This window comes from Gossypium hirsutum, chromosome A02 (assembly GCF_007990345.1).
Source record: "Gossypium hirsutum isolate 1008001.06 chromosome A02, Gossypium_hirsutum_v2.1, whole genome shotgun sequence".
NCBI classification, from domain to species: domain Eukaryota; kingdom Viridiplantae; phylum Streptophyta; class Magnoliopsida; order Malvales; family Malvaceae; genus Gossypium; species Gossypium hirsutum.
This window is the reverse complement of record NC_053425.1, coordinates 61,718,774-61,737,058: the sequence shown is the minus strand read 5'-3', so window position 1 is coordinate 61,737,058 and position 18,285 is coordinate 61,718,774. Positions and strand designations below refer to the sequence as shown.

Below are 18,285 nucleotides of genomic sequence, written 5' to 3'. Positions count from 1 at the left end.
TTGGTAAGTTTACCTTCCGGTTATTCAAGCTTACTAAGCATGTAAATGCTTACCCCTCTCTTTTCCCTATTTTTTTTCAGAGCTCAAGAACTTGTGAGGATTGGAAGACGGTAGGAAAGTCAGCACACTATCATCTAGCCCAGCTTTGGTATAAAGACATTTCTATTTTATTCAATGGCATGTATAGGGTTTTGAGTATTTTGTTATATTTTTAATTTGATTTGCCAAATGAAGGCAACGAAAAACTATCTAAAAAAAGATGAATCGAACCCGTATTTTTTTTATTTCTATTATATTATATGCAATATCAATTTATATTTATATGAAAATATGAAAAATAAAAAGAATTGTTGTGAATCGATTCCAAGTTGGAGAAAGAATGGAATAGAATAGTCATTTCTATTTTGTTCAAAGTAGGCTAAGACCTACAAATCCATGCATGTTTATACTCTTTTATGATGGGTTGCTATAATTGGCAATGAGTTACCAAAACGAGCCAAATTTTGAATGAATTACAATAATATGGAAACCCATAAATACTAGATGGGAAATAACCTTGCATGTATGACACCAATGAAGTGAGGTTTCCGTGGAATAAGTTTTATCAAGATCATTTACAAGGGTATAATTATGTTTTATTTTGTATTTGGTAACCATTAAGCATAAGAAGTAAAAAGGGGTGACCAAAAGGCCTGGGAAATAGCCTATTAGGCTCTACATGGTTGGACACACGGACGTGTCCCATGGGTGTGTGCTATGGCCGTGTGTCTCCTGCACTTAAAAGTTTAGGCCGGTGTAGTACACGAGCAGGCCACACGGGCGTGTGCCTTATCCGTGCTTAAAAGAAAGTATTGAACACGAGTAGGCCACACGGGCGTGTGCCGAGGCTGTACTGAAAAGTCAGTGTTACACACGGACTAAGGGTACAGGCATATCCTAAACAACATGGGCGTGTGTAACCACACGGTCTATACCCACACGGGCGTGTGGAGCCCTAAGGCATGAATTTTCCAAGTTTTTCTTAAGTTCTCAGTTTAGTCCCGAACGGTTTCTAATGTATGTTTTGGGCTTCGTGAGCCTGTTCAAGGGACATAAAGCATGTGAACTAAAAGTTTCAAGTTAAAAGAAATTTTATGTCTGGATTTATATGCATATGCTTGAGTTAAGTCTGGTACCACCTCAAACCTTGTCCCGACGCCAGATTCGGGTGAGGGGTGTTACATGTTTAAATATGCAAGTTACCTGTAGGTTCATGTTTGAATGGGTGAAAGAAATGGATTGATTTTGGCCATTTTCTTGTCCACATGGCCTAAGACACGGAAGTGTGTCTAAGTCGTGTGTGACACATGGCCATGTGACACGGCCATGTTTCCCCTATAAGTTTTAAAGGTTGCAAGTCAGGTAGTTACACAGCCTAGCACACGGCTTGACACACGGGTGTAAGAGGCCATCTCAAAAGTTACATGTCTTGACACACGAGCGTGTGGCTTTGCCGTGTGACCCAAGTTAGAGAGTTACATGGGCATGGACACCTACTAGGCCAAGGTTATGTGTCCCTATTTCGAATGTTACACGGCCTGAGACACAGGTGTGTGTCTCAGCCGTGTGAGGCACATGACTAGGCCACACGACAGTGTCACCCCTGCAGTTTGAGTTTTTCTAACTTTTTACTCAATGTTTTGAATGTTCCCGATTTAGTCTCGAATCATTTTTAATGTGTTTCTGAGGCCTCATGGGCTCAAATAAGGGATGATGTGCATGAACATGAGTTGAGTATGCTATGTTTAATGAAATGTTTTCAAATGTATGTTTTTATGTTACTGTTTTACGGTAATGTTCCGTAACCTTATTTCGGCGATGGATACAAGATAAGGGTGTTACATTTAGTGGTATCAGAGCTACGATTTAGTGTAGTCTCGGACTGAATGTAGCATGTACGAGTCTAGAAATACATGCCATTATATAAGCTGTGATAGTGTGATAACTCCTGACTCGATTTGGACTATGTTTTTATATAGATAATGTCATCCAACTGAGCTAACTCCGATGAAGTTGAGAGTAACACACAAGCCTTCGTTTAGGGAGTAGCATCGAGTGGTATTAGGCCCGTATCTGAGGGTCGAGGAGGAGAGGCTAAGGAAGCCTTCTTCCAAATGATGAATGAATGGTTTATCAAGTTCGTACGAATGAACCTATTGCTCAATGACCTCCACCCCCACTTATTAGCCAATTAGTTCCTGTAGTTCCTCTAGGTCTGGAACTAGTACGATGAATAAAGCTTTAGAGGTACAGCTGAAGATGATCCAGAGAGCGCTGATTTTCATTTAGATAATACGACCAGAGTTTTCAATGAATTATCATGTACGCTGGCATTATGCGTGAAATATGTCGTATCATTGTTGAGAAACTCAACCTATTAGTGGTGAAACACCTTAATTTAGAGTGAGTAGACTGGGAATTCTTTTAGACTAAATTTTGAAAGAAATATGCGAATCAGAGATTTTTTGAGAAGAAACGAAAAGAATTTTTTGAGATGAAACAAGGCCGGATGTCGGTATTTGAGTATGAGAGGAAATTTGTACAACTTAACAAATATGCACGAGAATGTGCACCAACAGAAGCCACAATGTGTACTCGATTCGAAGACAGACTAAATGAATATATAAAGTTGCTTGGCAAGATTCTTTAGCTAAAAGAATTCGTGATTTTAGTTAATAGAGCACACAAATTTGAAGAGCTTAGTAAAGAAAAAAGAAAAGCTGACTCTGAGGCTCGTGATTTGGGGAAACGACATTTGGAAAAGTCATACTCATCACCATCGAAGAAATCAAAAGAATATCATAACCGTTCATATGCTTTGGTAAGTTATAACAACACGGTTTAGACCCTAGTCAGAATAGTAGTTTTGGGACCACAGATCCGAGTCATAAAAATATTTTAATGTTATTTTTTGTGTTTACAGTATGTGTTTAAGCATGTGTGAAAGTTTCGTGTGTTAATTTTATCATTTGTGTGCTTAATTTGATAAAAGAACATAATCACGTAAAATGCAAAAGATGTATTCTATTTGCTAAAGTGCCAAATTGCTATGTCTTTATATATGTGGGGTCCTTATGATGAATTATACCATTGAATTTATGAATGGACAAAAATGCCTAAGTTAATGGAATTTAAATGTTATTTCATTAAGCGCATATTAGTAATGTAAATGATATATTAAATAAAATAAAAACATGAAATTTGTTATTATGCTCATCTTCTTGCGAAAAATACAAAGAAAAGAAAAGAAAAAGAGTTGTTTAGGGTTCGGCACTTCTAATCTTTGATTAAGGAATGGTTTTGATTCGGTTTTTGACAATTTCTACGTTTTTGTAATCATTGCTTTGTGCTCTATCAAGCCCATACCTAAATTTCTGATTTTGATGATGATTTTGAAATATTCCATTGATGAAATTATGAGCTTTATGAAGTTAGATGATAGAAAATGAAAGATATGTGCTAGATTAATATGTTTTGTCTTTGAATTTTTGATGAATTTGAGTAATTTGGGCTAAATTGTAAAAATTAGATTTTGAGGGACTAAAATGTGAAATAAATGAAATATATGGACTTATATGAACTCCATGAAAATTCGACTAAGCATGTGAAAAAGGAAATTTTGTGTATTTTGTGATTTTATGAATTAGGGACTAAAATGTGAAAATGTGAAAATGTGAAAATGTGAGGGCTAATTTGTAAAATTCCCTAAATATGTGTTTTTGGATTGATTTGAATGAATGTGAGTTTGAATAATTCAAATTTGAATTTATATAGATCAAGAGCAAAAGAAAACAAAATTAGATCGGGGAAAGTTGATAGTTGTCGAGTAGTCGATTCCGTTCGTTTGAATCCGTACGAGGTAAGTCAATATACAAATAAACGTGTTTGAGTTGATTTATTTATGTTTATATGACATTGAATTGTGATGAATGGCTATACATGTTATCCATGAAAGTTCAGATCATGTAACGACGTCCGAAAAGCCCCGCACGAACCATAGGAATAGTTAGGATACATATGTCATGACATAAGATTCGATATGTCTTTTCTTGTAAGACCACGTACGGGACATTGGCATCGACTTATGATTTACGTGCAGGACCATGTCTGGGACATCAGCATCATATTTGATTTAGTGTAAGACCCTATTTGGGACAGTGGCATCAAATTTGATTACATGTAAGACCAAGTCTGGGACGTTGGCACTGTACGAGCTTTCTAAGCTATCCGAGTATCCTTACTGATTCCGAATGGTTCAAGGGAAATTCGAGAAAATGAATATATGAAATGTGTATTCGAATCAGGTACGTTTGAAATGTTTACTATGCTTGAGAATAAAAGGTAAGTACATGTGTAAGTGATGATATGTGATATAAGCATAAAAAAACATGCTATATGTGTAAATGAATGGGGAATATGTGAAATGTATATGAACTATGTGGTTTGTGATAGTATTTGACTATGGAATATAAGTATTTTATGACGCTTATATATATTATAATATGAGTTTATTTGTATATGACTTACTAAGATTTTGAAAGCTTATTTTGTGTGTGTTTCCAACTGTTTTGCATATATGGAAGCTACTGGGAGCTCGGGGATCATTGAGGATCATCACCACACTATTGAACTATATTTTGGTACCTTTTGAAAATGTATATATTGAAGTATTGCATGTATAGGATAGAAGTTTATGAATATGTTTTGTGAAGTGTATATATAGCCATGTGATATGGCTTGGTTTTAGTTATAATTATGAATGTCTTTTGAGCATAAACTATGTGATGCAATAATGTTAATATGATGTGTTCAAGAGTGACCTAGTGAGAAATTGTCAATTTGGTATGTTGGTAATGTGATATAGTTGTGGAAATGTTATGAGTTTGGCATGAGATTGGTTTTGAAATATTGAGATACAGATATGTTAGAATGAATGAGTTTGCTATGTGATCTTTTTTATGTTTTGAATTGGTTAAAAAGGATAGAATTTGTTGTTAATGAAATGGCATAAATAATGTATGTTTTAGTTGTGAATTGGTTGAGAATTTGGTATAAAACGTTTGGTTTTGATCATGTAGGAAGGACCCAAAATTAGGGTGGCAAATTGGCCTTGTAAATGGCCTATTTTTCTCCACACGGGCAGAGACATGGGCTTGTGTCTCAGCCATGTGTGACACATGGTTATGTTACATGGCTGTGTGTCCTCTGGGGTACCCTACAAATTTAAGTCAATATACCCTACAGTTTTGACACGGCCTAGACACACGAGCGTGTCTTTTGGCCGTGTGTGGCACACGAGTTGGCACATGGGCGTGTGGTCGACTGTGTGACCTAAGTCAGTAGCCTCTCTAATTTTCACATGGCCTGACACACGGGCGTGCAACACCCCCTAACACTAAGCCATCACCGAAATAGGGCTACGAGGTATTACCGGACTTATACACTAACATTTATACAAAACCGAGTCATAAACTTTACATTCCAGATCAATATTCATTAAATTTCATCATAAAGTCCCTACTATGGGCTTACGGGGCTCAATATATGTTTTAGAAGTGATTTGGGACTAAACTGGCAACTTTGGAAAATTTTCCTTGAAGATAGGGGCACACGCCTGTGTGGCCTGGGACATGCCCGTGTGGCTTGGGACATGCCCGTGGGGCCAGGCCGTGGGCAGATCTGACTTATTCACACGATCGTGGAACTAACTCGTGGGCAATTCTGACTTTTCCACACGGCCTAGGCACACGCCAATGTGACTTGGTCGTGTGAAAACATGATTTTTGACCATTTTTAAGCTATTTTCACATGCTAAACACATCTATTTCATGCCCAAACATTTAGTAATAGTTCTTAAATCAAATATCATTCATTATGTCATTCAAACTTAGCAAATATTCATTAATTCACATCAATACTTCAATTCATATCGAAATTATACTAAGTTACCACACTAGTCATACTCACGTAAGTTTAACTTACAAAATATACATATTTCATACCATGTTTCAACATCTTTCATACTCATTCTTTTCAATTACAAAATAAAATCATATCAGCCTAGGTACATGCCATTATACCAAAAGAAAGGTACTTCACCACTTTGAGTTCGGGATTGGCTTGGATGCTGAGTCCTTAGTTTCCTTTTGTACCTAGTCCTACGTACAAAAACATACCGTACGTTGAGTATACACTCAGTGGTATTTCTACAAACTAATACTCAGACAAATAATAAGCTATGCATATACATTGTAACTTAAAATTTTTACTTTCATAATTCTTAGTAGTTTCATCTCTTACATTCAATTTATATTTTTTACATATCATTTATTGTCTTCCATATTGCGGCTATTCGACCACTTTTTCCTTCCCTTTATCGGATTTAGTTCCCCTTTGCTCTTGAGCTTAGTCTATCAAACCACCATAGCCGATTTCTTCAAAGCTCTTTTTCCTTCTTTTTCTTTCTCCTATTCGGCCAAGAACAACATGAGAGCTTTTCTCTTCTTTTTTTTTGGTCATGCATGAGAATGATGAACACATTTTTTCTCTTTGTTTTCTTCCTTCAATTTCTTATTAGTTTATTGCCCATGCTTCTTATTTTATTCTTCCATTAACACAACATGTTTCATGACATGTTTTGCCCATGCTTCTTATTTTATTTTTCCATTAACACAACATGTTTCATGACATGTTTTGCCCATCATCCCTTGTCATGGCCGGCCACTAGTACTTAAATGGGGGGAAATTGACATGCAAGTCCACCCCTTTGATTACATGCACTATTAGGCCACTTGCATTTGCCTAGCACATTTCTAAATTTTCTCACATAAGTCCTATCAACTAAATTCACATGCAATTAACTAAATCGAAGCTTAAAACTTTCACACATTTATGTTCACATATTTTAGGCAATAATTATCACATTCAAATAATTTGGTGACTCGGTCTAGCGGTCCCGAGACCGCTTTCCGACTAGGGTCACTTTAGGGGTGTCACATTTTTACTAAGGGAACTCGTTTATTACGTAATTCTTTCACTTCACATGCTAATATCTTAACCGGTTCTTCTTCATATGACAAATCAGGTCAAATCTTTATATCTTCAATTGGAATCACATGAGGTGGATCTGATCGGTATCTTCTCAACATAGAAACATGGAAAATATCATGAATCTTCTGTAATTCAGGAGGCAGAGCTAAACGATATGCCACCGGTCCAATTCTTTCTATAATCTCATATGGTCCAATGTATCGTGGACTCAATTTACCTTTTCGACCAAATCTCAAGATTTTCTTCCAAGGAGAAACTTTAAGAAATACTTTGTCTCGGACTGAGTACTCAATGTCCCGTCATTTCAAATCTGCATACGATTTCTGCCTGTCAAAAGCTGCTTTCAATCTTTCTTGAATCTTTCTAACAGTATTTTCTATTTCTTGAATCAATTCTGGACCAACCACTTTTCTTTCATTCAATTCCATCCAACATACTGCTGATCGACATCTCCACCCATACAAAGCTTCATACGGTGCCATCTGAATACTTGATTGGTAACTATTATTGTACACAAACTCAGCCAATGGTAGATACCATTCCCAACCTAATTCAAAATCAATGATACAAGCTCGGAGCACGTCTTCTAAAATCTGAATGACTCGTTCTGACTGTCCATCAGTCTATGGATGAAAAGCTGTACTAAAATAAAGTCGAGTACCGAGAGACTTATGCAACTGTTTCCAGAACCTTGATGTAAACTGTGGATCTCTGTCAGAAATTATTGATTTTGGAATACCATGTAACCTTACAATTTCTCGAATATACACCTCTGCAAGTTTCTGTAGTGACCAGTCAGTTCTGACGGCTATAAAATGAGTTGATTTTGTAAGTCGATCAACGTTTACCCAGACAACATTTTTTTTACTAGTAGACAGTGGCAACCCAGTTACAAAATCCATTATTATTCGGTCCCATTTCCATTCAAGAATATTAATAGGCTAAAGCAAACCAGTTGGAACCTGATGTTCAGCTTTGACTCGCTGACATGTTAAACATTTAACCACATATTCCACTATAACTCTTTTCATACCTGACCACCAATACAGTTTTCGTAAATCACAGTACATCTTTGTTCCTCTGGGATGTAATGCAAACTGACTATTATGAGCTTCTTGAAGAATCAATTCCTTAATTTCAAAAGTAGTTAGGATACAAAGTCGATTCTGAAATCTCAGACAATCATTTTCATCAATACTAAAGTTCCCTGTTGTACCATTCTGTACCGTCTTCCTCTTCTTCATTAACTTTTCATCTTCTAACCGTGCTATTCTGATTTGATCAAATATTACTGCTTTTACTCTCAATTCAGCCAGAATACTTCCATCATCAACAATACTGAGCTGTGCAAACATTACTCTCAACTCAATTGCAACCTTCCTACTTAACGCGTTAGCTACCACGTTAGCTTTACCCAGATGATAGTCAATAACACAATCATAATTTTTTAAAAGTTCTATCCATCGATGCTGTCTCAAATTCAACTCTTTCTGTGCTAGAAGATACTTGAGACTTTTATGATCAGTGTAAATATAACACTTTTCGCCGTATAGGTAATGTCTCCAAATCTTCAAGGAAAATATCATTGCTACTAATTCTAGATCATGTGTCAGATAATTACGTTCATGTGATTTCAATTGTCGTGAAGCATAAGCAATCACCTTTCCATTTTGCATTAATACACACTCGAGACCATTTAAAGAACCATCTCTGTACATGACGAAATATTTTCTCGACTCTGGCAAAGTCAATACTGGTGCCTCTATCAACATTTGCTTCAACGTTTCAAAACGTTTCTGACACTGTTCACTCTGAACAAACGAAATATTCTTTTACAGTAACTTTGTCATTGGTAAAGCTATTTTTGAAAATCCATTCACAGACCTTCGATAATATCTAGCCAAACCAAGGAAACTACGTACCTCTGACACATTTCTAGGAACTTTCTACTGAAGTATGGCTTCAATCTTCTTTGGATCTACTCTAATCCCGTCTACTGATACTACATGACCAAGAAATACAACCTCTATTAACCAAAACTCGCACTTACTCAATTCTCCATATAATTGCTTCTCTCGCAATGTTTGCAAAACAATTCGAAGATGCTGTTCATGTTCAGTTTCAGATTCTGAATATACTAGAATATCATCAATAAAAACTACTACAAACTGATCCAAGTACGGTTGGAAAATCCGATTCATAAGATCCATAAAAGTAGCCGGAGCATTTGTTATCCCAAATGGCATAATGCTTCTTCAGTACATCACTCTCCTTTACCTTCAGCTGATAATATCCTGATCTCAAATTAATTTTTGAAAATATAGAAGCTCCCTTTAGTTGATCAAATAAATCATCAATGCGAGGTAACGAGTATTTATTCTTAACAGTCACCTTGTTCAACTGTCGGTAATGAATACACAACCGCATTGAACCATCTTTCTTTTTAATGAATAACACTGGAGCTCCCCACGGTGACGTACTAGGTCGTATAAACCCTCGGTCCCATAAGTCTTGTAGTTGTACCTTCAACTCCTTCAACTCAGTAGGTGACATTCAATATGGAGGTATTGACATTGGATCTGTACCTGGGTATACTTCAATCACAAATTCAACTTCCCGATCAGGAGGTAATCCAGGCAATTATTTAGGAAACACATCAGGAAATTCACATACAGTCTGAATTTTACTGCACTGACTCTCAGCTGAATCGGAGTTAATAACATATGCTAAGAAAGCAGCACATCCTTGGTAAAGAAACTTACTAGCTTTAACTACAGAAACGATTTGAGCTGAACCACTAGTTCTTATACCATTTACTTCAATCCATTTACCATCTTCATTTTGGACAGTAAATTTCTTTTTATAACAGTCCAAAATTACTCCATGTTCTGACAACCAGTCTATACCCAGTATAGTGTCAAAATAGCCAAATGGCATAATGAACAAATCAATAGAAAAGATTCTATCCTGAATCATCAACGGACATCTTCGACATATTTGATTTACTAACACAATTTTCTTCGATGGACTAGACACTTATATCGTTATTCTAGATAGTTCAGATTTTAAATTTCCATTCTCAACTAGTTTTGTATTAACATAGGAATGTGACGATCCTGGATCTATTAAAGTATATACGAGTTCTGAATGTAATAAGAATATACCTATCACTACATCAGGAGCGTCCCTTTCGTCTCGAGTTCTTACAACATATACTCGGGCCAGAGCTCTTACTTCAGATTGTTGGGTAGCTTTTTCACTAGTTTTTCTAGTACCTCCTCTAGCAACTGGACCACTTCGGCCTGATCTTCGACCTCTAGAAGCAGATTCAGATTTTTGCGATACCATTGGTGCTAACTTACCAATATTCGAAAAATCCTTAACAAAATGATCAGTGGATCCACATCGGAAACAACCCCCAGTTAACTTTCTACATTCTTCTCTATGTCCATTTCCACAATACTCACATTTTGGAATTTCAGTGTTCTAAGCTAGGCTTCTGATACTGCCAGTAGATACAGTTTGTCTCTTTCGACTTCTGTCTCCTCTTTCTGATCTTGAACTGAATCTTTAACTACCACGAGATTCCCTCGATCGTTTGAATTGCAAACTTGAACTAGCAGTTCTAGGACGTTTTTCAGCTGAACGGACAGTTTCAGACTTTTTACTTTTCCCCAGTACTTGCTCAATCATTTTAGCTCTTTCTACTAAGTCTGCAAACTTTGTAATCCGTAAAAGCATTAATTACAGTTGGAATTCATCTTGCAGTCCTCTTAGAAATCGCTTGCATCTGTCAGCTTTAGTCGGTACAAATTTTATTGCATATCTGCTCAGTCTCAGAAATTCTCATTCATAATCCACTACGGACATATCTTTCTATGTCAACATTAAAAATTCCTGTTTCCGGTCTTCCATATATGTCTCTCCCAAAACTTCTTCTAAAATTTTCTTTGAAAGAATTCCCAATTTACCTGTTCTTTCAGTATATTCTGAATCATTGATTTCCACCATATGTAAGCCTCTTCTTTTAACAGAGAAACAACACATACCAAACTTTCCTAGGCCGTGCATTCTAATTTCTTCAAAATTCTCTTGGCAGTCTCTAACTAATTTTTAGCTGTTGTTGAATCATTCCCTTTGATACCAAAAATGTTGTAGCTCTATATTTTTGCAATTCCTTAATAGGGGCTCTTCAGGTAGCAGGGGTAGAAATAGTAGCAAGCATAGTTCCTACCGCTCTTTGAAGAGCTTCGGCAATCATTCTAAATATTTCTGTATTATCCCTTCCAGTATTCGGTGGTTGGTTACCTACCGGATTTACACTTGGGGTTGTAGATTCAGACTCATTTACATCATATGATTCACCTCTACTATACATTTCATGATCGGTACCCTCGATACTTTCGTCAGACATCTTTTACACACTATAAAAGAGAATCAATTTATCAGTATATATAAATCAGATCCAATCCTGACTCAAGTTTAACATAATAATGGAACGTACCTCTAGACTCAATTTTAACCTCGATTTAGTCCTAGAATCGACTAAAACTGAGTAGCTCTGATACCACTAAATGTAACACCCCCTAACCCTAAGCCATCACCAGAATAGGGCTACGAGGTATTACCGGACTTATACACTAACATTTATACAAAATCGAGTCATAAACTTTACATTCTAGATCAATATTCATTAAATTTCATCATAAAGTCCCTAATATGGGCCTACAGGGCCCAATATATATTTTAGAAGTGATTCGGGACTAAACTGACAACTGTGGAAATTTTTCCTTGAAGATAGAGGCACACGGCCGTGTGGCCTGGGACATGGCCGTGGGGCCAGGCCGTGGGCAGATCTGACTTATTCACACGATTGTGGAACTAACCCGTGGGCAATTTTGACTTTGCCACACGGCCTGGGCATACGCCCATGTGACTTGGCCGTGTGAAAACATGATTTTTGACCATTTTTAAGCTATTTTCACATGCTAAACACATCTATTTCATGCCCAAACATTTAATAATAGTTCTTAAATCAGATATCATTCATTATGTCATTCAAACTTAGAAAATATTCATTCATTCACATCAATACTTCAATTCATATTGAAATTATACTAAGTTATCATACTAGTCAAACTCATGTAAGTTTAACTTCCAAAATATACATATTTCATACCATGTTTCAACATCTTTCATACTCATTCTTTTCAATTACAAAATAAAATCATATCAGCCTAGGTACATGCCATTATAGCAAAAGAAAGGTACTTCACCACTTTGAGTTTGGGATTAGCTTGGATGCTGAGTCCTTAGTTTTCTTTCGTACCTAGTCCTGCGCATGGAAACATATTGTACGCTGAGTATACACTCAGTGGTATTTCTATAAACTAATACTCAAACAAATAACAAGCTATGTATATACATTGTAAATTAAACTTTTTACTTTCATAATTCTTAATAGTTTCGTCTCTTACATTCAATTTATGTCTTTTACATATCATTCAATGTCTTTCAACAACGTATATCAGTCTCAGTCACATAAAGGATAACAGTCAGTCTTCGGTACTTTTATTTACCCCTATTAACATAACTCGAACCTAAACGGATACGCGGATCGAACCCACACACCGGGGATAATATACAGTGTTTCATCGGTCGAAATCGGAATACACCGTAGGGTAATAGTAACACTAACAATAACAGTAACAGTCATAGTCAGGTACGAAGTAACTCTTCAGAATGAACCCGGAATAGTCACAGTAGTCAACACATATAGTGTCTCATCGACACACAGTAGAAATATCACTGAACACTTCCAATCCTATGGCATGCCAATTATATCCGACTAGCCCGACACTATTAATAGGGTATTCAAATCATTTCATTTTTACACAGAAACAGTAACAATTTTCATCATTTCAATTATCATACACGCTGACAATTAAAAATAGCAATTACTTTTATTAAATCATTAAGCATAGTTTATAGAAATACAAACCGAAATTCTCAAGTTTACTCGATATCCTTGTTCACTTTCTCCTTTCCCTTTTTCGATGACGTTTTCGGTGCTACGTTAGCTACATAAAATTTAACATTTAAAATTATCAATATATATTATTTAATAAGACACTCTTGTATTTTATGTATCTTTTACTTAAATTCCAATTTAGTCCTTCCACCTTAACCATTCTTTTTCTTCAAAATAAATCCTATATTTTCATTCAATTATCATTGTAAACTATTCCAACTATTAAATTTAAAGCATAAAACATTAATTATAACATCTTCTCAATTCAATCCCTATTATTGGAAGACTTATATGTTCTTTTACAATTTAATCCTTCTCCCACTTCTAACTTGAATTTCCATCAAATTAACACTTAATTCTTCCATTTATTCAACTTAATCAACATCTAAAAATTCAATAACTTTCTAAATTTCAACATAACCCAAAAAGTATTTCTTCGTAGGATTCCATAGACACCAAAATTGCAAGAAAATGGATCAAATTGACTTACCAATTAAGATTGAAACCTCAAAGCCCTAATTTTTCCTTTCTTTTTCTTTCTATCTTTCCCTGCTTCATTTGTGACCTTCTTTTTCCTTTTCTTTATATTTCTTTTATTCATTCTTTATTTTATTATATTATTATATTATATTTAGTAATAATTATTTATTTACTTATATAATAAGTAAATACATATATACTCACACATTTGTACTAGTTAAATTAATACACATGTATTTATACTTACCACACACTTGTCACCTTATGGTATAATTTCTATTTTAATCCCTTGAATTTTCTTTATTCTACAATTAAACTTTTACACTATATTCAATCTAGTCCTTTCACTAAATTAGCCTTGATTAAGCTAAATTTACTTAATTAAAATCTAATTAACCTCTCACTTAAATTCGTAAATATTTCAAATAAATATTTACGAATCTAATATTTTAGAATCGAAGACCCAAAAATTCACTTTTTCGATGACCTAAAATTTGGGTGATGACAGGCGTGTCATGTGGCCATGTGGACAAGTCAGTATGTATGCCCTGTTTTGCCACGGCCTAGAGACACGGGCGTGTCTAATGCCGTGTGAGGCACACGGCCTGTTCACACGGGTGTGTGACCTTTATAACTTTGAAAAATATTTAAGTTTTGAAAAGTTTTGTATGAGCTCAATTTAGTCCCTACCCCTTTATAAAGCATGTTTAAGGTCTCGTAGACCTATATAAAGGATAATTGTGAATAATTATTATATGTTTTGATTATGTTATGCTTAAGTATATGTGAATGTTTCGATATGTCTGGTAGTGCCTCGTAACCCTATTTCGACGACAGATACGGGTTAGGGGTGTTACATTTGGTTGGTATCAGAGCTGCGGTTTAGTAAATTCTAGGACTAACGTAGCATATGTGAGTCTAGCTATACATGCCATATTTCTGAACTGCGATAGTGTGATGAATCCTGACAATGAAAATGTGTTTTTATATAGTAAATAGATCCTGAACGAGCCATAGCTGACCATGTCGAGAGTAATACGCCTCTCCAGCTCAAGTGACAATGCCATCCGAATCTAAACCTGCTACGAGTAGCCATGAAAGAGAGGCTAAGCAAGCCTTTTACCAAATGATGAATGATTGGTTCACCCAATATACCTGAATTTGAAACACCCCTATCCCGTATCCATCGTCGGAATAGATAAGGGGCATTACTAGACAAACAGAACATTTCAAGCTAATCCAGAATCATAGATATCATATAACATCATTTCATAAGCAATCATCTCTTAAGATAGTCTATGAGACCTAAAATATACTTTTAGGAACAATCAAAACTAAACCAAACCCATTCATAAATTTCAGAACTTAGAAAATCTTTCAATTCTGTTGAGGTCACACGCCCATGTGACTAGGCCGTGTGCCTTACATGGGCATCAGACACACCCATGTGAACCAACCGTGCCAAAACAAGGCACCCATGCTAACTTTCACTCGCAGCCAATAGGCACGCCTGTGTGCTATGGCCGTGTGATACTTAGCTAGCTATTGACTTGAGCCCACAGCCGTAAGACACGCCCATGTGCTATAGCCGTGTGGATCTTGAGAGGTTACTGATTTTCTTACACGACCACAAGGCACGCCCATGTCCCCTGACCATGTAGCACAATGCAAGCTTGGTTTAAGCCAACTTGCCACCCCTATATGGGTCTTTCCTACTAGTAAGGTTAAACAACATTCATACAACAAATTTCAACCAATTCTATGCTCAAAACATGCTTCATTACAACTAAATCATCATCATTCAACAACCCATTCATAACCATACCAAAACTTACACCTTTTGCTAGCCAACTCTCATGGCATAACATATATTTACAAATCAAAACTTAATACATAGACCTTCTGGCCTATACATGCCATATTTTAAAATATTTACACTTTCAAAAGTACCAAAATGAGTTTGATAATGTGGTGACGATCCTCGCCTATACCTGATAAACTGTAATTTATACATATTTTTTCCCATGTTTAAAGCATTTTATGGATGATTTTCCATTAGAATTGGTGAATTCGATGCTCCTAATGCTTTAATTTCATGTTTTATACTTAAGAGAGCATAGGAGAGCGAAAGGAATGATAAACTGGCCAAAAACGGAGAAAATGTGCCAAAGTACAAACTCAAAACAACCTAGACTTCCTCACACGGGCATCCCACACGCCCGTGCCATTCTAACAGGCTCGAGCACGGCCTGAAGTAATCTCACACGAGCGTGTCACACGGGCGTGTCCTTGCCTAGCCCAAGTTGAGTCCAATTCGGAAAAGGCTAATTTTGAGGGCTCATAGGCATTCCAAAGCCTATAAATACACCCTAAAAGAAGAGAAAAAGGGGACACACAGAATAGGGAGTATGGAATTACTCCAAGGAAGCCGATTGATTCATCTCAGAAGCCAGATTCATCATCAAGACTGAAGATCTTCCCTCAATTCCCCTTCAGGAGTTTTGGGTTTTCTTTATGTTTTGTATTCTTTATTATTCTAAGATGTTTTCTTATTTATTTATGAACTAAATCCCCTAAATACCTAAGGGGAATGAAACCTAAGACGACTCTTGTTATTAATTTCTAAATTGTATGATAAATATTTAACTTGTTCTTAATTATGTGTTCTTAATTCTTGTTTTGATATCCCAGGATACTGATTCAAGATAAGCTCTTATTCAGAGGAGGAATAGACCCTACCTAAAAGTACATTTATCATAATTAAGCGGAGTTGATTGCGCGCCTAGACATAGGGTGACAAGATTTTGCCAGATTAGGGTGAAACCTAATAAGGGGATCCATAGATCGAGTTAATGCAACCCTAGAGTGTTAATTAGAGAAAAGTCTCGGTTATTCAATCTAGGGATTAGACGTTATTAATCTTGAATAGGGATAATAACATAACTTAGGGATCTCTACGGAACAAGTTAAATGAATAAATCGTCCGATTCGGAGCAAGAATAACAAGTACAGTCTAGGTGGATTTTTCCTTAGGTATTGTCTTAATCCAATCAATTTTCCCAAAAGCAATTCCCCAATTCTATTCTCTGTGCGTTCTTAGTTTAGATAATTTGTTAGTTAAAACAAAAACCTCTTTATTCTTAGGCTAGATAATAAAAAGACAGTCATTACTAGTACTTTTAGTTCCTTTGGGTTCGACAATCTGGTATTGCTAAAACTATACTACTATTCGATAGGTACACTTGCCTACATCGCGATAATAGTTAGTTTCAAGAAGCATTAATTATAAATTTTTAAAACCTATCATGAAATAACGCGATCAAGTTTTTGGCGCCGTTGCCGGGGGTTATTACTTTAGCATTTTATTTTTCTTGCAATTTAATTTTATATTATTATTATTACTTACTTATTTACTTTTTCCTTTTCTTAGCAGGTTTTTATAGTTTATGACTAGAAGAAACCCGTTGGGGCCACTACTTTTTGACGAAGAAATCGATCGTACAGTTCGTAGAAACCAAAGAGAAATAAGACGAAGCTTAAGATAAATAGAGAACGAGCAAGAAGATGATACTCAACCCCTAATTGAAGATATGGCTAAAAACCAAGGCAACCAGCTACTTCCTGCAATTGCGGTTAATCGAAATCCTTGCGGTTATTCGAAATCCTGTTCCATGCATGTATGATTATACTAAACCTTCTTTAACAGGAACTGAATCAAGCATAGTTAGATCTACTATAGCTGCAAATAATTTTGAATTAAAACCTAACACTATTCAAATGATACAACAATTTGGTGAGTTTGATGGTTTGCAGGATAAGGATCCCAATGCTCATTTAGCCAACTTCTTAGAACTATGCGATACATTTAAAATTAATGGCGTTTCTGATGATGCCATACGTCTTCGGTTGTTTCCCTTTCAATTGAAGAACAAAGCTAAACAGTGTTTGAACTCATTACCACGAGGGTCAATTACTACTTGGGAACAAATGACCAAAAAATTTTTACTAAAATATTTTCCGTCGGCTAAAATGGCTAAATTACGTAAAGATATCTCTTCTTTTGTGCAGATGGATTTAGAAAAACTCTACGATGCATGGGAGAGATACAAGGACCTTTTGAGAAGATGCCCCCACCATGGTTACTGCTTTGGCTCCAAGTACAAACATTTCACAATGGTCTAAATCCTTCGACTCGGTAAATGGTTGACGCAGCTACTAGCAGAACCATCAACAATAAAACACCAGAAGATGCCTATGAGTTTATAGAGGAGCTGTCACTGAACAACTGTCAGTGGCAAGTCATGAGGACAAAGCCAACGAAAACAGCCGGCGTTTATAACGTCGATTCAGTCACCATGCTCTCTAATTAGGTAGAACTCTTAAATAAAAATATTGATGGTTTTCTTAATTCTTCACAGGTTCACCCAGTAATGCAGTTCGAGGCAACTGGAGGTGGAACAAACCATTTGGAATAAAACATTATGGCCACAACATGGATAACGAGCAATTAAACTATATGGGTAATAATCCTCGACCTCAAAACATCCATATAGTAACACTTATATGTAGGTAGGAGGAACCACCCCAATTTCTCGTGGGGCGGTCAAGGAAATCAAAGACCACAACATCCTTCGGGCTACCAACAACCACCCTACCAACAGGAAAAGAAGCCAAACCTTGAAGAG

The 18,285-nt window shown here is 36.1% G+C and overlaps 1 non-coding gene across 1 annotated transcript; it reads right to left on the bottom strand.

Annotated features, from left to right (window-relative positions):
• Positions 1-17,638: 17,638 nt before the first annotated feature.
• On the bottom strand, positions 17,639-17,742 carry LOC121217146 (small nucleolar RNA R71). The gene has a single exon (XR_005913327.1). It is a non-coding gene; the product is annotated as a small nucleolar RNA R71 (small nucleolar RNA).
• Between the last annotated feature and the right edge of the window lie 543 nt (positions 17,743-18,285).